This window comes from Triturus cristatus, chromosome 5_1 (assembly GCF_964204655.1).
Source record: "Triturus cristatus chromosome 5_1, aTriCri1.1, whole genome shotgun sequence".
In the NCBI taxonomy this organism is placed as follows: Eukaryota; Metazoa; Chordata; class Amphibia; order Caudata; family Salamandridae; genus Triturus; species Triturus cristatus.
The window spans coordinates 36919255-36941488 of record NC_140587.1 but is presented as its reverse complement, the minus strand read 5'-3'; the positions used below and the strand labels follow the sequence as shown (position 1 = coordinate 36941488).

General features: G+C 43.3%; 1 protein-coding gene across 5 annotated transcripts in view; it reads right to left on the bottom strand.

Moving 5' to 3' along the window:
• LOC146830082 (uncharacterized) overlaps positions 1–22234 on the bottom strand; it is an 80796-nt gene that overhangs the window by 12848 nt on the left and 45714 nt on the right. For 3 of the 5 annotated variants that reach the window (XR_014961364.1, XM_085604314.1, XM_085604312.1), the window contains one exon: positions 16838–16923. The exons of the other annotated variants lie outside the window; for them this stretch is intronic. The gene's annotated coding sequence lies outside the window, so the exon portion shown is untranslated. The remainder of the gene's footprint in view (positions 1–16837; positions 16924–22234) is intronic. 5 annotated transcript variants of the gene reach the window in all.

Here is a 22234-nt window from a genome sequence, read left to right as displayed (position 1 = left end):
GCGGACCCGTGTGGGGAAATACTGCTTCCAGCTGTGCAATTGTTTGTGCTATCCAGAACGGAATTTGCTCCTGTTTGGAAGGAATTGTCCCCATTACTGATTTCAGTGTCTGTCGGGTTCATTGTAGGTATGGTTCGATGTGGACCAGCTGGAGCATTCTCGCAAGTTCGACTGGTAATGTTCGCATGACGAGCTCAACAATGTGTCTGTATAGCCTGACTATGTCTTTGTATATTGTACAGGCTTCATCCACCGGTAGTGTATCTGTCTCGGGATGTGGAGTATATGCCGCTAAGACCGGCCAGGTTGCTCTTTCTTTGCTGAGCGGACCGAGTCTTACGACAGATGCTGTGTGTGGGAGGGCGCGTCTAAACCAGCTTTTATTATGCTGGTAAGTTAACAGGACTTCAATGTCTTCGTATGGAATGTATTCTTGTGGTTCAGCTACAATGTATGTGTGAAACAAATTAGTCACTGGATCTGCAGGTGGGAACTGAACCCAAGAATAGAATACCTCTGATCTGAACACTTCATGTGCCTCGATCACGAAGGTAACACAGCCACCATACTCTGTATTCTAACAATTTCATAGTAACTGCATGTCTGCAGTTTTCTGTGATGTTAAGAGCATATTAAATTTCTTCTTCCCCGAGCCCGAACCACGCACGTTCTCAGGCATTCTCAAAAGAAGAAGAATAACTAAGGGTTTTTCACAATATGAGAACATTTTATCCTTACAAGCTTGCTAAACCATCAGCTAATACACAGAGTATATCTGCTCAGCTGAGGCGGATTTCCCTTCCCACTTCAGATGTCTCTGAAATGTGTGAGTAGGGCTTTCTGAGAAAGCACGACTGAACTACTCAGATTTTTACTGTTAATATAAGAACCAAACCAATGTTGGGAACCATGTTGTGTAGTTCCTAGGAGTCCCCCAGGACCTGTGCGTTTTGGATGACCTAAACTGAGGGCTTGGTGTCTCAACAGCTTCCAGACACCCCCACAGGATGTCACCCGTTAGACCAGCTAGCTCTAAAGTGCCACTACCACCCCCCTGTATTCTACAGTGCTGTGTGTGGTCTCTGACAACCACTGAACAGGACAACCCCGATTCCTCAGGGATCATGGAAAACAATGCAGTACTTTTAGCTCAGACACTCGTGCTTGCTTTCGCTCAGAAAATACACAGGTTGGCGATTAGGACGTTTCAATAAGTATTTATTGGTCTAGCGACAGACTTGTGGCAAACATATGTGCTGCAACAATCAGGAGACAGAAGCAAATGAAAGAGATTGCTAGTACCAATATCGTAAATAGTAGATACATTTCTACCATAGTGTTAATAAGATGCACATAAGCAGTTCAGATACAAATAGTAGCACTTGCATGTTCCTAAAATGCGCGCCCTAAGTATTTCGCTAAAATGCACCTAGCCTAAGAGACCCCATCACTGCGTCGAGGATGACAACCCTGCTGTGCCTGAAGACATGTTTATGTATGTCAGGCAGAGGGATTATGATAGAATACTTAGAGCCTGGTGTCGAGGAGACAGGAGCAAGCTACTAGGTAAAAGGTCACTTGTTTAGTATCGTTATTGTCGTGTGGATGGGACATTGTATGTAAAGGTGGGGTAAACATCGATGGGACTATCCTAAAAGACATGACACCCACTCCTCATCAAAAGGCCAACAAGGTCAGCTGGGTAATGATAAAGCTAACGCTATAAAAAGGCATAACATCATTTATAGTAAAACATACTGAAAAGCATTGTAAAAGCCAGAAACAATGTCCATAAAAGAAAGTAATTTTTCCCTAAAGAAGCGTTCAAAAGGTCCTCTATACCTATACATATTATTATTGCACTGAACAGCTTGAAAGCCATGAAGCTCAGTTAGAACAGAAAAGGAAAAATAAAACAAAGTCAGTGTTCGACCTTCAATTTGGTAAATGTTTCAAAAAGTTGCCAAACGGTTTCCAGCACAGGAGGGGCCAGATTGTTTTAGGAATCCTGCGCTGAAGACCAAACATCGCTGAACATCGTATCTGCAGACGGCAGCCCCTCAAGAACTTCCAGTATCATAGCCGCCGGGGAAGAATTAGATGCCTGCATGCCTAATGCCGTTGCCTGTAAATGCCGTCATCAACATTGGAATACGCTGTAGACAACTGCACGTATGGGCCTGCAAAGGCACCAGTAGTGCTTCTATGTCTGGCAGAGCAACCCATGAAGTGTCAGACACAGGTCCAACACGCAGCCGAATCCGTAGAAGAGGCAACAGAACACAGGCTGGACACAGTCTAGCCAGACAGGTCTGAAAGACAGGAACCAGTGCTCCCTCAGCTACAGGCTGGACACAGTCTAGCCAGACCGGTCTGAAAGACAGGAACCAATGCTCGCAGCGGAGGTGTAGTCAGGTAGAACACCATGCGACCACAACAACGTCGTTCCAGCAGTGTTCTCTCCATTTCGTGATGGATTGCAACGTCCATTGCAAAGCAAGAGTATTAAAATCAGGATGCACGCTACCGAAAGCAGGACCAAAGGAAGCCCTACAAAAACACTTCCAAGTATGGAGTGTATGAAGGCTGGAATTACTCTGAAGATGGTCTTAAAGGTGTTTAAGAGACCCGATCCAAGTAGAATACATAAGTGTACAAACCCACTCGTATCAGACATGTTAAAGATACAATGAACCATTTCTCCGAAATGGATCGGGAAGTTCGTACGGATCAGAAACTGTATCTCCACTGAAGACCTTGAAACCTGGAGATCAAAAGTCTCTCAGGCTGAAGTTAAGGCCACATTTTGTTGAAACAACATGGCGTTCAGTCTGCTCTGCGAATCAAACCTTATACTGGAAATATTCAGATAAGGCCTCAGTGGTGCCTCTCTAACTGTGCAAGCTGGGGGAAACAATACTTGCTTACAGCAAACAACCCTGAAGTTTACTGTGACTAGATATGCGATGCCTGGCATCATTCCACAACAGCCCTGATCATTCAGCACTAAATAATTTCTATTCAAAAGTAATTAAAAAACCGGATGAATCACAGCAGCTGGGGAGCCTTCCAAGTAGCATGATAAGTTCGCTTTCAACGCATTACAGGTTCCATAAAGCAACACCTCTTTGCACACTAAAGCCACACTTAAAGCCTTCTCGCAGTCTTTACCACTTAAAAAACGTCAGTGTCCTTGTTTCTGCACTTATTTCTATACGGTAACTCCCAGGTTTCTTGTATGAACCCAACGCTTCATACCTTCCTGCTTGGATGCATCTAAGGCAGAATTGGAACTGAAATGTCGTGATTGGCAGTGTAATATAGCCATGAATTAACCATTCAGTGGACTGTGTCTCAGCTACTGTAAAAGGTAAATTATTTAGGTTTTTAATGAGCAGCGTAGTGTATGTTGCATCTCTGCGTGCCATAGTCAACTGTCTGTAGGTCAGATTGTAAGCCAAGAACAGGTTTGTGCTGGTAATGTATCGCCATGGCACGTGATCTGAACGCAGTGATTGGAGCGTCCAGCTTAAAAGCAGAATGGAGCGCAATTGAGATTGCCCATGCTGTAGAATAGACAAATCTTGTCCCATTATGTCGAATGTCGAGGACACAATGTTGCTCAGTGAATGGATACGTGAAGATAGTGTGGTCACACCATTGTCTACCACAGCCAAGGCCTTTTCTAAATTAATCCGATTGATTTCACGTAATCTCTCAGCAGCAACTGGTTGGGAGACTTTCCACAGTTCATTGTAAATGACATATAAGAAGCGTTTCTTGCGTGGTTTCTTGGGACCTAACAATGAATCCCAAAGATCCATGTTGTCAGGTAGAAGGGACAAGTATTGCTTCACCTGTTGTAGTGTTGAGGTATTTAGCCATTCTAGGAACAACTTCCCAACCCTGTATGAAGTCACTACCCCTGGATCGTCAGTGTGTACATAGTATGGGTCGAGCCTATGCATACTAAACCCTCTGGTTGTAACCTTTAATCTTGATTGACACCTCTTTGTGTCGATAGGCCAAACCAACCATCCCTTCCAATTGTGAGATGAAGAATTGTATGTATCATTATGTATCATCGTACTACGCATTTCCTCACTTATCAGTGTGTCATTCGATATACCTGCAATTGGTATGGGTAAAGGGATGCATGGTTTTTTCAGGTCTTTAATTTTTGTAAACCCGTAGCATGTAGTTTGTTGCACTATTCTGTTCATTTCATCTGTAATGGTATTAGGCAAGCTCTAAATAAAGCCTCTGTTCCCTGAACCTGCCAATCTTTCGTCCCCCAGATGGATTTTGTGTCTATTGTGTCCCTCCAATAGCCGAAACATTGTATAGACAGTTGGGAGATAAGAGGTGCTAAATAATGAGCTTGGTGTTTGTCAGCATCATTTTCTTCATAGTTGCATTTGTCTGTACTAACTTATAATAGTATGACATTGGGTTTGATGTATTGAACCCTAAAAAGTATGCAAATGTCTGTGCTAATGTGGCAGAACTACCTTTTGGTGGTGTTGGGCAGTGTTCCCATTGATGGTAAGTGTTTGCAGTGCGTGGAACACTTGCTCTATGCAAAAAGTGATGACCATAATGCTGGTAACAAAACAGACTATTGTAGTCAGATGTATCTTCATAAAATTCCCTGTAAGAAAATGTAGCAGATTGTTCTAGATCCAAAAGTATAGTGTTTACAGTCTCAATGTGCCAATCATCAGAGTGTGTATTCGGGGTAATGAAATCATTCATCAAAATTTTGAATGTGGATTTTTTTTTAATTTTCAGTAGGACCAAATACATTATAGGAAACCCTATCCCAAACTATACCATCCAGTACTGGAACTGCTGAAACGTTCACTAGTGACAAGTCTCTTTGTTCACACTGTGATGATGCATGTGGTTTCACGTATGTGGTTTCAAGACCAAGTACACAGGTTGTACTGCAGAGCATTGTGGGAGGTAATGTCCATTCAGTAGTAGGAAAAAGACTACTATACCAATTCAATTTAACAGGAACAGGAACCCTAATGCAAACCAAAGATGCTACCAAGGGGGCACAAGGTAAGTCATTTTCAGCCAGAGACCCAATTGTCAACATTGTTCTTTCTTAGAAATGGGTGGCGTTTGCTCAGGTTCACTTGTGTGAGAAGTTGGCCTGGTATATGATGCTCACTAGTTAAAGTGATCACCTTGTACCATGCCAAGCAACCCTTATGGTGTGGTTGTAAGTCAACCTTTTCGGACTAGCTGCCCTAGTGGTAGCGTAGGCTAAGCAGTCTTTGAGGCTAAACTCGTGAAGCGTGTTAAGCCAGCTGTTTTACCAAATGCAACCCCCTTTTATACCAATGAAAGGACACCACACAGATATATATTCAAAATATATATGTATTTATTTCTCAAAGTAACCCCTAGTCTCTTTATGAGCACAGGAGCACAAATCGTCAAACAAGATTACAGTAGAATACACAGAAGTTGCACTTTATATGGATAGGCCCTGGTGGCCGCTCAAACCATATACTAAAATAGTGGTACAAGTACCACGAACAGAAAAGGGAAAAGGCCTAGGGCCTCTAGAATCGCTGGGCCTACAAGGAGCTAACTTCAGTTAGTGACCAGGAGGTCCACGGGTGGCGTGTGCAGAGCAAATAGTCACACGCGTGCTCCCATAGGTTTCAATGGGTGCGTAAAAAGTACAAAGTTACTGCAAAGAGGATCTTCCGGATGGACTAGGAACTCAAGATTTGGAACACAGGCACTAGAGATGTAATACTACACTTGGGCACAGGTGTGCCAGCTTTACCTCACCCACAGGAAGCGGGTGCATAGGCCTCGAAGTGCGTCGGGTTTCTTCTATCTGTTCCGTGGAGCTTGAAGACAAAGATGCTGCAGGCGGTCGGTCCGGGAGAGATGCAGTGGATCCAAGAGTGGATCGGAGATGTTGAAGACCTGTAAGCAGAGGGGACAGTGTTCACAGTCACTAGCCAGTGACCAGCGTGGCACCAGGTGGGTACCAGGCAATGTCGGGTGCAAACAGGAAGAAAGGTGTAGCTTGTCTCTGCAGCCACGTGGTCCCTGGAGGTCGACGACGTCCAGGAGTCGGTTCACGAGCTGTCCCACGCAGGCTCTCGCTGTCGGCGGTGTCGGCGACTTGATCGAAGCAAACAAGCCTTGGCAAAAGCAATTGTTGTAGGAGATGAAATAAGCTGATGGTTCTGACCAGCAAGGTCAGAAGGACTGCTCCTTTGGGGGGGAGCAAGGGCCAGTCTGGAGCAACCAGACCAGCGGTGTATTTCGTAAAGTTCGTCGCCAAGATGGCCACTAGCCAGCGGGCCAGCAACCGGTTAGGCGCGTCGAGTGGCAAAATGCAGAAGGGCCCCACGCAGATCGTGGAGATGCTGGAGGGCTCACCTTTGGTGCAGATGCTGCTCGAGGGTTGGGCTTCTCAGATCCCAAAGCACAACTTGGAGGGAGCCTCGGTTGTTGCACTTGTCAGCTTGTCGTGGTCGTTTCAAGATGGCTGGCTCCATGTGTCTCGGTGCCTCCACGGGTCTCCTCTTTTCAGGGACTGTGGATCGGGCGGTGAGAGGTCTGGAGGTCCAGGTCTTGTCAGTCTCTGGGCTCGGGCTCCTGCAGGAGGCGGCGGCAAAGCAGACGTTGATTCGCTGGATGGTGCTTGTGTTAGCAAGGTGGTCACTCCCTGACCACAGGGGAGATTTCCTTCAGTCTTCTGTGCAGCAGAATGTCGAAGTTCCCGTCTTCTTCTTAGTTTCAAGTTGATTCCAGGATGTCTGAAGTCTTAGGACACAGCTCCTACCTTTAAGCGGATTCTAGGGGCCGGACTACCTGCTAGGTCCCTCCCTATGGGTGGGACCAGGAAGGGGGGTGGTTACACCCCCAATCCTTTGTCCAGCTCGCCCCAGGCCCGGGACTGGTGTGCCCCAGGACCGGTTTGAACTGGCATATGCACCGAGGCTCCTTGTGAGCCACAGGCATGTCTGGTTTCTTTCAAGCCCTACCTGACCAATACACAAAATCCTGTCTGGGGTGGTGCATGCACCTCCCCTGGCAGGAAACCCTTTGTCCACACCTCCCAAGCTGGAAGGACTCCCAGCAGCAGGAGGGCAGACTTGTGTCTGTGGTGGCAGCATCCATTTTGTGGAGCTGAGGCTATGTCTGATTTTACCCGGGTTTCAGGTACTGTACATGTCGTGTCCCTCTAGAAGGGTGGAATGCTAACCCCGTCGCCAGAATTGGCGAGGGGTTAGTATTCCAATTCGTATGACACCTTACTCGACATGTTTTGATAAAGCCAAACCAAAGATAGCATTTAACCGCGAGGTTCATAATGCACTTAAGAGTATATGGTATGACGATATCTGGAAACAGTAGAAGGAAGTTGTTCCGACCACTGCAGACAGGCTCAGCTCATGCCAGAGCACCATCTCACATGGAACCAAGCACTCTGCCTTCAGGATTGTTAAGGCCTGCCATAGGAGTGACTTATAGGTTACCAGGTGTCCCATTTAAGGTTAGGTATAGGTATACTACACCTAAGTAAGAGGTGGTTACACCAACTTACCCCAGCTGAGTGATCAGCCAGTTGTGTCAAATTTGTTAGGTCAGGCCAGGGGTGGCATAATACATGCTTCAGCCCCTGGTAGGCCTTGGGTACACCAATGCCCTGGGTACCTAGTGTACACTGGTACAGGGGCTCACAGGGTGATCCACTTCCAATTGGTTATGCACCTAGGGTGCATAGTTTTAATTTAGTAGAGAGAACAGCAGGCTGAGATCCTGAATGGCAGGATCTCAGGCCAACTAAGTCGAAAAACCAGCTAGACACTAGGCAAAAATTTGGGGGTAACCATAGTCAGATATCCACCTTCCTACAACTTGGATCTGAAGAAAAGTCATCGAAGTGGAAGAAGTAGCCAGGCGCATTTCGATCTATCCTTGGGAGCTCAGCAGTGTTTGGAGAACTGGCAGTTGCATCTTGTGAAGGCACGTTGTCGTAAAGTTCACTATTGGGCAAAATCGCAATTTGCATTTCAGTTAGGCCTGGGCTAAAATTCCGTTCCGCTCGCGGAAATTGCGATAATTTGACATTTTCGCATTCCGCGGAGAGCATGAAAATGTCAAAATTTCCGCAATCCGCATTTTACCGGAAATTTTTTGCTTGCTCGCACTGTAAAATAATACATTCTCACGTGATCGCCTTACCTGAATCCCCGCGTTCGCCGACAAGTTTTCCCGATCCGGTCGCGTTCTCCACGAGATGTTGGATTGTTGGTAGCCATTTGCGCTGTCTCGCGACAGTTCGCGCCCGCAGTAACGGCATTCGTCGCGCAATCACGTCTTTCTTCTCGCGATCATGCACCGCGAGACAAGTGAAAACAAGATGGCCGCGCCCGCGAGCAACCGCATGGGTAAGTTGGCGAGCCGCGACCACACAGAAAATACCACGAACGGGCGGGAGAAAAGCTTCTGCATCTTCGCGATATTTCCGCGTGTTTGCGGAGATTTTTAACATTTTCGCGATAATTTGCAAAAGTGAATTTCGCAAATTCCGCCCACCCCTAATTTCAGTTTCATTTGGATGTTTTTCAAATTTCAACAGGTGTAATTCGTACTGCGTTATTGGTTACTCTGGCATCTTGCACAGAAGAGTTCTGGAACGTTATTAGTCTGTCAATCTGAACTTCCTGTATAGTAGCGAGAGGAGATCTGTGGCTACTCAGGATTCCACGCGGCCTGCTGTTGAGAATCGGCCACATAGTGTGGTTTGATCAGATCAATGGAGACAAATTGTTTTTCTTTTCGGCCAGCAAGAGGCGAGTACTGTTCTTGTTACTTGAACCGCCAGGACAGGTACAGGTGTTCTGTATGATGGCCCAAACTCCTTTTTGTCCACAATCTTCTCTCTGACCAGATCCCCAACTTTTGGGACCAAGACAGGTCTTGACGGAGCTGGTTTCCCTTCCCCAGTGGCAGAGCATTTTACTTGGACGTTGCTTTGTAATGCCCGGAATTCATTAAGTTCCTGTAAAACAACCAAACGATCATTCAAATCAAATGGTTTTACATCCGCCACTGTGCTGGCACAATCAAGGTCAGGTACCCAAATTCTTGTCCCAAACAGGATCTCATAGGGGGTAAGTCCTCTAAAGGAGTTTCTTGGCATATTATTGAGTGCCCTCTGGACCCCATATAGGTGATTGACCTAGCTACCGCCCGCACCTAATATCCTTGCTGTTAAGTATTGCTTTAGGTCCGGGTTTTTCCTCTCCACCACCGAATTTGCCTCAGGATGGTAGGAGGAGGAGTACCGCAAGGCCACGCCCATACCATCCATGGCTTCCTTGTAAGCCCGTGAGCTACACGCAGGGCTGCGGTCTGAATGTAACATGCCAATTGCATATGTCCCGATAAAGACTCGCAAGTCCTGTATAAAAGTTTGAGCGTTAGACATCTAGAGTATGAATCCACTGCCACCAAGATGTACTTGTAAGCCCCATCTGAATTTAAGGGGCCGCAGTGATCCAATTAGACATATGCGAGAGGTGTCTGACAACCCTGGCCACCAGAATCGCCGCTTCAGTAACAAAACTGTAGCATTGACTCCTGTGTGTGCAGAGCCTAGACCATCATGTGCAGCTTGTATTAAACCTAATCTGAGATCAGTGTTTGGTATGACTATCCCCCACTCCTGGAATTGGAGCATACAGTGTATTTTGCGCATCTAATTTATAGGAATATTTGAGTGGAAAGCCCTTTGGAACGGCAGAGCCATTCTCTGAGACGTTGACAACTATCAGTATGTCTCAGTCTATCCCCGCGCTAGAACGAGTGATTGCAGCAACAGCAGCACTTCACACTGTTGCCTTGGCAGCTTCATCAGCCAGTGAATTCCCTGCAACGTGTATGCCAACACGCTGGTGACTCAATGTGTGAATAACTTGAGCCAGTGGCAGGCATGCTTTTAGATTTGCCACTTGTTCCCATAACAATTTATGTTTAATTGTGCAACCTTTGCAAACTCTAAACCCATTCTGGCCCCAGTAATGAAGATATTCATTGTAAGACTGCACGTAGTAAAACGAATCGCACACTATCAGTGTGGGGAACTCCTGATCGGTACACTGTATTGCCAATATCAGGGCTTTCAGCTCTGCCAACTGTGCTGTACAATCTCCTAAAGATTGCGTAGTCGTATTGCTGGGATGGAACTTGCCGTCCCGCATACATCCCTTCACTGTAGCACATGCAGAGCTATACTGTTGCTTACTTCCTATGGCAGGCTGAGCAGATCCATCAGTATAAATGATGTATTCATATTTTTCTAGAGGCATGATCTCATTCTGGAGAGGGTATTCTTGTTTGTACTGCAGGAACACTTGTGTTTTTAGTGTAGAATCGGATTTGTAATCTACATCTGCTGCAGTGAGAGAATTAGCCCATTGTATCCATTGCGGATGTAGTGCTTTCACATTTGGAATGCTCGCTTTGATAACAGCTTCTAAAGTTGGTACCGGGGTTACAGCGATGATGCGTTTCCCCTATGCTAGTGCTCTTTCTCTCATCACAGCAGTCTGTACTGCGGTCAATATTTTTGCAGTAGCCTCAATTCGCATTTCAGCATTTGTGTATAAATGTGATTTGTATGCAATTGGAACAGTCTCACCTTCATTGAACGTGAGGTAAGTATATCCTGATAATCCAGGCACGACCGGATCACCAAGTTTGTGGTATTCACACATGTGTGCAAATGTTTAGATGCTATCATGTAAGCCTTAACTGAACGGAGAGTGTCTGTGTGTTGCTGTGTCCACTGATTTGAGTTGAAATCAGGTCTGATTAGGTCATAGAAAGGTTTCAGTCTTTCTGCATAATCTAGAATGTATGTTCTTCCAAAATTTAGAAATCCTAAAATGGATTGCAAACCCTTTAGATTCTTTGGAGGTTGGAGCAGCCCGCATTTTTCTAAAAAGTTGGCTGCCAGGTTCTTCCCTTCACCTGATAGCTCATATCCCAAAAATAGGACATAGAGATGGGCAATTTTTGATTTTTTGAAATTAAATTTGTAGCCCAAATTGGCGAATACCACAATTATGTTGTTCACCCTGCTCAAGTGTTCAAGTAATTCATCGTCCGACAGATAGATATCTACACAGCCCTCATCGCATGTTTGTAATAATTCTGACACTCTTGCCGAGAATAGCCCCGGGCTGTTCTTATACCCTTGAAGCAAATGACAAAAATGTTGCTGAGTGCCGAGCGCAGAAAATGCTGTCAAATTTCTGATTTCTGGAGCTATATTTTGGCAGAAGAATCCATTCGAGATATCTAATGTTATTTTTTTTCCTTACAATGTTATTCATCAATGAAGCACTGTGTGCATTTTGAACTGCAAATGTCCACGTGCATGTGTTTAAATGTCGGTAATCTAAAACTCGACGATATGTGTTGTCAGGTTTTATTACTGGAAACATAGGATTATTCATTGGGGAGGTGCAAGTCTCAATTACACCTTGATATTCAAGTTGGTCTAAGATTTCTTTGGCCTGTCTTTTTGCATCGTTTTTTTATAGGGTACTGTCTCTGTGGATTTGGAGTAGATTTTAATGGGATTTGGTGGTGGGTAGACTCCATGTCCCACCCTACATGGCTGTGGTATAATGCTGGAGCTAGCGCTAGTGCCCACTCCAGCATGTATGATTTTTTTCAAGATTCTGGCACGAGGTCGGAGGAAGCAGGCAAAATGATGCTTTCCCCCTTTGGGCAATCCATTACAAACTCAGGGAGCCAGTCTTTTTCTGCTAGCAGTATGTCATATCCATATGTTAAGTTCTCCCAAAAGAGACCTTAAACCTTTCTTGAGATGTCCCCTTCTATTTAAAGTGTAATTTCATACAATCTATGTGGGACACTACCCACCGTGATGTTGTCATTCAACTCCGCTGTCAACAGAAAATCCTTCAGGTTCTGGTGAGCTATTGTTACTTCTGCCACGCGGTCTAGAATCGTCAGAGCCCATTCCCCATTCAGAAGCTGAATCCTCAGTAACCTGGGCATGTCTAATTTTTAAGACAGCTACTTTCTACTTTTTGAAATGAGGTTTTGCTTTATGTTTATCTTCCAGTTAAATAATGTGATCTGAAGTGCGATGTATTTCCCTTTTTAGGTCTCGCCTGGCGTTGCAGCGCATGAGCTGCTTGCTCGGCAAGACCTAAAGTGATAAAGGAGATTTCAGACGGGCACTTGAAGCCCCGCCCATCATTTTCATTGGGTGGCGTCAGCGTTTATGCTAAACGCTGGCTTCCCATTAAAAAGGATGCTTTTGGGCCACTGCCCTTTCTCCCTTTTGGACAACCAATCCGGACTGGGTCGTCTGTTTCACGGCTGTCGTGAAACAATTCCTTATCTTTATAGGGGGACATCTGTTTCTAATTAGTTCATCACTTGTTTCATTCTGCCGAGTGAGCTTTAGGGGGCCATCTGTTTCTAATGAGTTCATCGCTTGTTTTCACTGCAGGCACGCACAACGCGCATGGCGTGCTTTCACTTTCCTAGTTCCCCTTGAATTAGGGAATCCACAAATAGGCACAAGCCAACGGAAGTGAATCTTACTGTAACAACATGACACTTGAGACAGCTGCAGCTTGGAGTATCTCAGAGAGGAAGAAGAAACATGGCCTCTATCAGGAGATGAAGGCCTTATCTCACTAAGCGCGCATTAGACACGAGGGGAGGGAGATTCCTCGGCCCTGGGAGAATTGAGGCATGCCTTGTATCCGTGGGGGATACTGTGTCCCCGTGGGAGTAGAAAGATTTATTTGAAATCTGTGGCAACCTTATCTCAGGGAGAGCGAGGGGAGTCATCGAGACAACCGTTTATCTCTGCAAGGAGATGCAGCCAGACGATGAGGGGCATATCTCACCGAGATATCGCTCGTTTCACTCGGGGTGGTGGGGACGTTCTTTGTTGTGAAATCTCCGCATGTTTCTAACCTCCGGCAGAAATCTTTCGAGGATGCGGCCTAACGGCCGGAGCTGCTGACTTCGGAGCTGGGAAACCAGGTTCGAGGATGGGCCTCGGCTCAACACCGTGTGATACTGGGTAAATCACTCAATCTCCCTAGCCTACCAAACATGAATGTGCACTGTCCTTGTGTAATTTAACTGGTACTCTTGTAAAGCGCTCCAATACATTTGGGTTGAGTTCGCGCTATCTAAACCTGCAAAAAAAAAAAAAAGATCTAAAAGGCATCGGATGAAAGTCTGGAGCGCTGGTTCAAAACCCAACATGTTCCTCTGTTTTGTCATATATTTAAAAAAATATTTTATTGTATAGCAGAAGTACGCAATGCAATTTAAAAACAACACATTTTAGCATGCTAACGAAAGTATCCATTAAATCAGTACCTACTCTGTTTAATTTCTCAATTAATATTTACCGACCGATAGAGGAAGATTAAAAGGAGAAGAGAAAGAGTTAACATAAGTTGATAAAATATGCACCATAAACGCTGCAAGGCTATTCTACATATAAAGTTAACAATATTTAATGATTAGCTAAAGGTCTCTTCATTGTCGTGTGGTCTGAATTTTACTTTTCTGAAGCGGTTTCGTAGGTGGTCACTGAGGCAGGCTCGGGGCTTTAACTTGCATTTGCTTTTCCAGTTTCTCAGTACTATTCCTCAAGTGATATTGAGGCAATTGAAAATACAGAGTACAGCATGTTTGTTACTTATGTGTAGGTGTGTTAGGTCAATCAGCGTCATCGACTCTGGATGGAGGGTTAGGTCCCTTTCATTATTTTTAGGTGATGTTTTTTTCTGTCATGTTCAGGAGTCAAGGATCAGGAAGGCTCTAAATTACCCCCAAAGTATCATTTCTCACAAGGCAGCCAATAGCATGTTGGCAGTCTTTTATATGTATGCGTCTTTAAAGAGATGACTGAACATACTGCCATGTTTGAAAGGGAAGTAAGTTCAGAACTGCGATGTTTCCCCATTTCTTGTGCAACGCAGCCAGCCAATCCTGTGTTTTTAGCCAACAGAGCATTGCATTTTGGGGCTCGTAGTTTCACCTTTAACAATTAAGGATGAGATTAAAAAAAATGTCAGCGTGCAAAGTGCATTAGTTTAAAAAGACAGGACTTGCTGAAGGTGCCACACGTGTTACACTGTTAGTAGGCAGCTAGGAATATTAATGTGACAAAATAAAAGGCAAGAATAGAAGGAATATAAGTTTCTGTCATTCTGGAAGCGCTGAGATATGCACGTGAACCTTAGTGTCCACGGCAATGCGCATATGTACTATTTAGTATTCAGCGTCGACCTGTCAAAATCTTAAAGGAGGAAAGACCTTGTAGTTGACGAGTGGCATCCCCCGAGGCTGCTAGTTAAGCTTCTCAGCCATGTTCACGTGTAGGCCTGGCGCTAGCAAATTATATATAAATATCATAACAAAATTACTGCTGGATCCCATAAAATGGAGGCCAAGGTGCGACAGCTGAAAGGGTCTGGTGTCACGAGGGGCGGAGTCCTGAAAAGAGCCTGACAGTCCACTTACACATAACACAGGGGTAGTGTGCCTTTTCTAAGGCACAATCGTAACATATCACAGATCTGTGCTTTTTGTAGCTAGTTTAGTTGATTACTGCTTTTTAGGTCGCTGATGAGCTTTGCTATATATTTTTAAATATTTGTCCTGAAGATGATGCCATTTATTTTGTTTTTCGGCATCGAAACGTCATCGACACAATAGGATCGTATGTACTGAATATGCTTGTGAATGCTATGTACAATGGTCACTCAAATTATGATCAAGTCTGTTCACTGATTATAAGTATACAGACCGATTTGCTCGCTGTTGCCTATATTTGTTGTTTTGTCTTGTTCACTGTAGGTCACGGGCTGTGCCCCCTTGACACTACTTTCTGATTTTGTGCATCGCCAAATAAATTCCTGTCCGGCTGGACAAAGGACATAAATACTATTTAGTTTGTGTCTATCATTATCTTTATCCCCCAACTACTAGGGTCCACTGTTAAGAGCATTTGCAACTCCTTCTTCCCCCGAGCCCGAACCACTCGCGTTCTCAGGCATTCTCAAAAGAAGAAGAATAACTAAGGGTTTTTCACAATGTGAGAACATTTTATCCTTACAAGCTTGCTAAACCTTCAGCTAATACACAGAGTATATCTGCTCAGCTGAGGCGGATTTCCCTTCCCACTTCAGACGTCTCTGAAAGGTGTGAGTAGGGCTTTCTGAGAAAGCACGACTGAACTACTCAGATTGTTACCGTTAATATAAGAACCAAACCAACAATGGGCGCCATGTCGTGTAGTTCCTAGGAGTCCCCCAGGACCTGTGCGTTTTGGATGACCTAAACTGAGGGCTTGGTGTCTCAACCGCTTCCAGACACCCCCACAGGATGTCACCCATTAGACCAGCTAGCTCTAAAGTGCCACTACCACCCCCCTGTATTCTACAGTGCTGTGTGTAGCCTCTGACAACCACTGAACATGACAACCCTGATTCCTCAGGGATCATGGAAAACAGTGCAGTACTTTTCGCTCAGAGACTTGTGCTTGTTTTCTCTCCGAAAATACACAGGTTGGCGATTGGGACATTTCAATAAATATTTATTGTTCCAGCGACAATCTGGTGTAAAACATATGAGCTGCAACCATCAGGAGACAGAAGCATATGAAGGAGATTGCTAGTACCAATATTGTAAATCGTAGATCCATTTCTACCATAGTGCTAATATGACGAACATAAGCAGTTCAGATAAAAACAGTAGCACTTGAATATTCCTAAAATGCGCACCCTAAGTATTTCGCTAAAATGTACCTAGCCTTACCTGGAGGTGTAGGTGTGTATGCATATCGCTATGTGTATATGTAGCCAAGAAACCCCTAGGGAAGAACCAGCCCCTCACCTGATGGTTCAGAACGAAGGACCCCGTCTCTGCGTTGAGGATGACAACCCGCAAGGGATGTCAGACCACTGTGTGTCAAAGAATCAGCATGCAGGACCCCCGTCTCAGCTTGGAAGGAATTCTCCTCTAAATTGTAGGGGGAGTGAGGTTCTTTTATACTAAAGTGGTCACTCGAGGGTTTTTTCTAGAATCAATATCTTTTTTAAACCACCATGGATGTTTTGAAAACAATCACCAATGCTTTTCTAAACAAGTGTGATCATGCACAGCTGGCTGTTGGCCAACGATGACAAAAGTGGCGGCCCTCATACAGAAAAAATCTGCCATGCCTGGGGACATGTTTATTTACGTCAGGTACAGGGATTATGATAGAATACTAAGAGCCTGGTGTCGAGGAGACAGGAGCAAGATACTAGGTAAAAGGTCACCTGTTTAGAATCGCTATTGTCGTGTGTCTGGGACAATGTATGTAAAGATGGGGTATACATCGATGGGACTATGCCAATAGACATGACATGTGAATTACACTTAACTTGGAGAAATAAAATGATTGAAAAGGTCTAAGTGTATGTGAGAATGTTATAAGAGAGTACCAAATATTTTTGAGAAAATATTGGAACTATATGAGGTAATGTATTAGTGGTTTTGTGAGTGGCTTTGTATGTTTAATAACAGGTAGGGCGCTTTATGAGTGTATGAGAATGTGACAGTTTGTCTGATTTGCAGACTAGGTGTGTGAGAAGTTGGTTCACAATCTGTTGCTTTGAAATAGTATGCTGTACATTTCCTGCTTACTACATGGTGTAATTGGTAGGAAAAAAAACTGCAGATTAAGAGTTAACATTTTAGTTAGCAAGGCATTAGAAGATGTAGAAATATTTACATGTGTATACATGAAGTGCTGTTCTCGAAGAGTATTTTTCTTGAATTCCGGGTGTTGTAGTTCTGGTACACTGCTTTGTCAGACAGCTACAGAAGAACATATACATTCAGTCACTTACCCAGAATTTACTTGTGTATACAGAAGATTTAAACATAGTTGTAGTCACATCTTTATTGCTCTCTTTTCCATAACACAGGCACTGAGGTGTTTGTTTAAAGCCTTTACATAAATATTTAGAGAGTCATAGAGACACTAAAATAGACAGTCGCAAGCCAGCACATTCAGTTCAACGTCTCATTACACTGCTACAGGTGTACTCCCACAATTTCTCAGATATTCCGGCAATTACTGACACAACCTTCTTATTCAAGTAGAGAAATAATCTTTCAAACATGTATGAAGCTTGGTAGTACAGGTCCTGTGTGTGCACTTTCACTTGAAGCTTGATTTACCACGTAAAAGATGTTTGTCAAGTCTTAAATCCAAGTTTTAGTATGCACAAGTCACATGTGAGAGATGCTGTAGGTGTGCTATAAAGCATGCTGGTTTGTGCTTAATAGATGAGACGTTATTTTCAGTTCACTAAGTTACTTGTGCACTTGCATGCCCCTAAGTCAAGTACTTCATAGAGTATGCCATCGCTAAGGCAAGTGACATACATGTTCAGAAAAACAAAAAGCCTCTGTTTCAACTTTTGAAACAACTACAGAGCTACAGCAGCAGGAATAGATCCAGTCACTCACCAGAAACTATTAATACAGGCAGCAGATTCAAAGGTGGTTGCAGTCACACCTACATATCTCTGTATTGTCTAACACAGGCACTGAAGTATTGCTGGAAGCCACTTACATACACATTTAGACAGCCATAGAGGTATTGTAGCAGGCAGTTACATACCAGCACATTTACCTAAACATCTCATGGCACTGATACAGATGTACTTCTACACTCTCTCAGATATGTAGGCAAGTACTGACACAATCTTCTCAACCATGCAGTGAAATACTATTTCAAAATGGGTGATGGCTACTAATGCAGACCCTGTCTGTGCATTCTCGCTGCAAGGTTCCCTTGGCATATTATAGGTGTTTGTGAAGTGTCAACCCAATGTTTTAGTGCGCATAGCACACTTCTAAGATATGCTGTAGGTATGCCATAAAGGATGCTGTTTTGTGCTTAAGACATTGACAGATGTCCTTTTGAGTTGAATAAGTTACTTGTGTACTTGCAGGCCTCTATGCCAAGTACTACATAGAGTATGCCATTTCTAAGCCTATAGACATAGATGTTCACAAAAGCATAGGGCCCGTCTTTCAGTTACAGAGACAGCTACAGAAACACATACATTTAGTCACTCACCAGGAACTATTTATGCATGCAGCAGATTCAAAGGTAGTTGCAGTGACACCTACATTGATCTCAATTGCCTAACACAGGCACTGAAGTACTTGTGCAGCCACTTACATACATATTTAGACAGGCATAGAGGAATTATAGCAGGCAGTTACATAGTAGCACACTTACCTAAACATCTCATGCCACGTGTTGGTGTTATTCCGTCCATGCCCTTGCAGCTGTAGATTAAAGTTTCTGCATGGGTCAATGAGCCATGTAACATTTCTAACGAAATGTCTGCAGTATTTGCCCATGAGGAAACTATACAGTTACAGCACAGTGGATAACCTAATATCCGGCACTTTTGTTGAGCCTGTGGCTACCCCACTAGCTCAGAAGCAATGTCCAAGGATGTTTACACTGCGTACACAAAAATCACTTGCCACTTCACGTGAGACCACAATTGTGGTGACGGTTTAACAGTGCCTTGAGTCTGGAATTATGTCCTTCAGTAGTCTTCTTATAATCTAGAATATTATTACCTATGTTAATAACTTTCTAGAGTCCCATGATCTGCTGAAATATGGTTCTGACAAACCTCTATGGCACAAGAGATGCCAAAGTGTAAGCATTTGAACCTTCTGAGATCAACAAGCATTGAAATAATGGGATATATTGAGATCCAGCATCAAGAAGTATTGGTGTTATTCAGAGCTGAGCTCCTTGTTCGAGAATCAACAGGCCTGTTAACATGTGTGTGATTAAATTGTCTATGATCATGAGTCATATTTGGCGGGAGTGTTGGCTAGACGCATGTCCATATATTTGCACACTTAGTAGACAGCTTCAGTTTCCATGCCAACACAATAGGACACACCCATAAGGTGGGTGCATCTTTGTTGATAATATTATCCTCTTTTATTTAGCTGAGCTAAGATGGTTTCCACCTTCAGGTGCATATGAAAACAAGCACACTCAAGGCTAAGAGCTGTTGGTTGCACAGTCTGAACAATGTGGAACAATAATGTCTTGGCCTTCAAGCAACCTACATCAAAGAGTGCTTGGAAAGTGACAAGGATATGGGCAAGCTCAAATAGGAGGGGAGATCCAAATTCTCTATTTTCCCAACCCAGAATAAGCGGATGCAAAATTGCAGGTAATTCCATTTCCACATGTGCATGCACTGGGTTAAAAAAGAAAAAAAGGGGGTGGGGTTGGTGGCTAGATTCCTTGCAAAACAAGTATTCTTAGTTCACAAGCAGTAAAGGAATGAGAAATTCTCAAGATCAAGCCACACAGACGTCTCTATAGAGGAAGATGCTTTGAGGTGCACCGTCAGGGGTCAAGACTTCTAAAAGCAACTGTAGCTTTTGTTTTTTTTCCCCATTCATTGAACAGCTGACTCTTGAATTTTGCATATGTATACAGATACATTAGACGTAACCGCACTAGTCAAAGGCACTACATTCACAATAAATGGTATTACCCAATTTCAGACAAAAGAACCATTTTCTATTCCTTTAAATTATCTTTTTGAGAAATATGTGTCTCTGCAAACATTAATGGATTGTACTCCAGCTGTAAAATCAAATTCAAACTTTAATTTCTGCTTTGAGTAATGCCTTCTAAAACAAAACACTTTTTCCACATTACAATTCTATCTTATTATTTGATATCTAGGAAATCTTTGAAAGTTCATAAATACTCTGTAGTAAAAGGTCACTGTTGGAGGTTCATAAATCAACATCATTGCATGGGTACATATATATATATATATACACACACATATATATATATACACATATATATATATATATATATATATATATATATATATATATATATAAAAATAATCATTCACACACTCCAAATGCACCTTCACAAGAACCAATGAAATGTACACTTCTTTGTCAGCCTATTTATCAGCTTCCCGTTTGATTATGTTTAAGAATTCTCTGTGAATATATTTCACGTTCATTCAACGCACACTAGTGTCCTACTGCATTGAATCCAGAACTAAAATGTCATTTGTATAGATTAGAATTCAGATTATGTCTTCTACCAATGCTGGCAGAAACATGCTCACTAGTTTTTACAGGTATGATAAACTCAACAAAGCTTATAAACAGAAGGAGGGCACAATGCATCCCTGTCCATGCCAATTCTGAGGTATATATTTTTCAGACACTCCTCGGTGTGAAGTATTTCGTGTTGGTATGAAGAGAAACTAGAATCTGTAAAAGGACATGCAGACTCCTAGTTTCACTATTTTTAACATAATATAACATATGCCAACCATATTGATGGGTGGATTCATACTCCAACATCCTTCTATTACCCACATATTTATAGATCATCACTACCAGGAATATGTGCATACAACCTGGGCTCCTTGAGTTATTATTTTGACATCAGCCACAGGGAGAAAGAAACTAAAGAAATGTTCACATCAGATCTTTTCCCAGCAGACTCTAAATGCGCAAATTAGTGATCCTTTTTATGCACCAAGACCGTAACACTTCTTTTCTTACCTGCAGTAAGGCACGCTCTCAACTTCATATCAAGATCCAAGGCTAGAATTATGCATCATCTCTTTATTGCTACACCATGGCAGCCACTTAAAGCAAACCACAGTAACCATTCCAGAACTGGAACAACTCAAGACTACATAAACCCCAACACAGCAGCTATTTTTCTCTTTTTATTGCTGCTCCATGACAGATAAGTACCTCTAATACTTTTGCATTAGGATTTATATGTGTTAGATGTTTTGGGATTTGGTGTTTCTGTCAGAGTGTTTCTGGTTTTGAAATGCATACATTTTATCCTTATATCCGAATTTTCATGAGTCAGGGAATTTTATTTTATTTGAACATATCATTTATTTATATGAGGACTAAACGTTTCAGGATAACAAAGCGGGTAAAAAAAAAGGTTGTTTGGATACCTGTTTTGGGATATTTTAAAGGTCTCACGTTTTTTCTTTCTGTCAGGCTGCAAATTTTGAAGGGTCATGACTGTTGATTGGTAGCATGCGATGTGGAGCACATGCGGTCCCTGTATCACGGGGTCTGTGAGATGTTGAGGGCAAGCAGGGCTCTCTTGCTGCAGAGTTTGCGCTCGTCAAATGACAGGGTTTTTTCTGGTGTTGGCTTGATGCGGCCGGTCGTGATAATGTCATCATGTTTATGGGCCGCCATTTTGGAAAAGTAATCCCATTTTGAGGTTTATGAAGCTACTGAGGGGCATTTAGTGAACTACATTTGTGTTAGCTAAACGGATATATTGTTCCAGGCATTTGATATCAGGAACAAGAATTGTTGAGCATGGCGATTAGGGAAAAGTATCTGCCAAGAAAATTAGGTTTAATTATAAATAATAAAAGATAAAAATAGAAGGAAAACAAGAGTGAGTGAAGAGGGAAGGAATTTCTAGGGCACAGGTTCAAGTGGAGAATATTAAAAGATTGGTGGAGAAAGAGGTGGGAACATCTGTAAAAGAGGGTTTGGAGCCTGGTTTGGGGGAGAGGGGGAAGGAAAGGAATTGAGGTGGAGGAGGAATTTTGGTTATCGGAGCACAGAGAAGTGATAAAGGAAGGCGTGAAAAAAGAAAAGATAGAATATTGTGAAAACTAATGATGAGTTTTCAAGCTACGGAGAGAGGTGGCCTTAGCACCACAGAAGCAGAAGGTGTCCTTCGCGGCACAACTGAGGTAGCCCTGGGCAGCACAAAAGAGTTTCAGGCACGACCTGATGAGAAAAATTATTTCTGTCACAATGGATCAGGTGCGAATAGGATTAGTTTGTGTTTGATGTTAGATATGTGATGACTACTGGGAGCTGGCTAACGAACTTTAGAGATTTCCAATCTGCAACAGCATTTTCCCCCAGAGGGGGGTGTCAAGGAGAGGATGACAATCAAGAGGAGACTAGCATTGGTTCAGTTCAAGGACAGGTAGAAGGTTGTTTGAAAGGTTTTCTAGAGAAATGGTGTTGGCTAACAAGAGATCAATAGGTTTTGAATGTGACAGATTGATATTGATAGAGTTCCGGGAGAAACCTT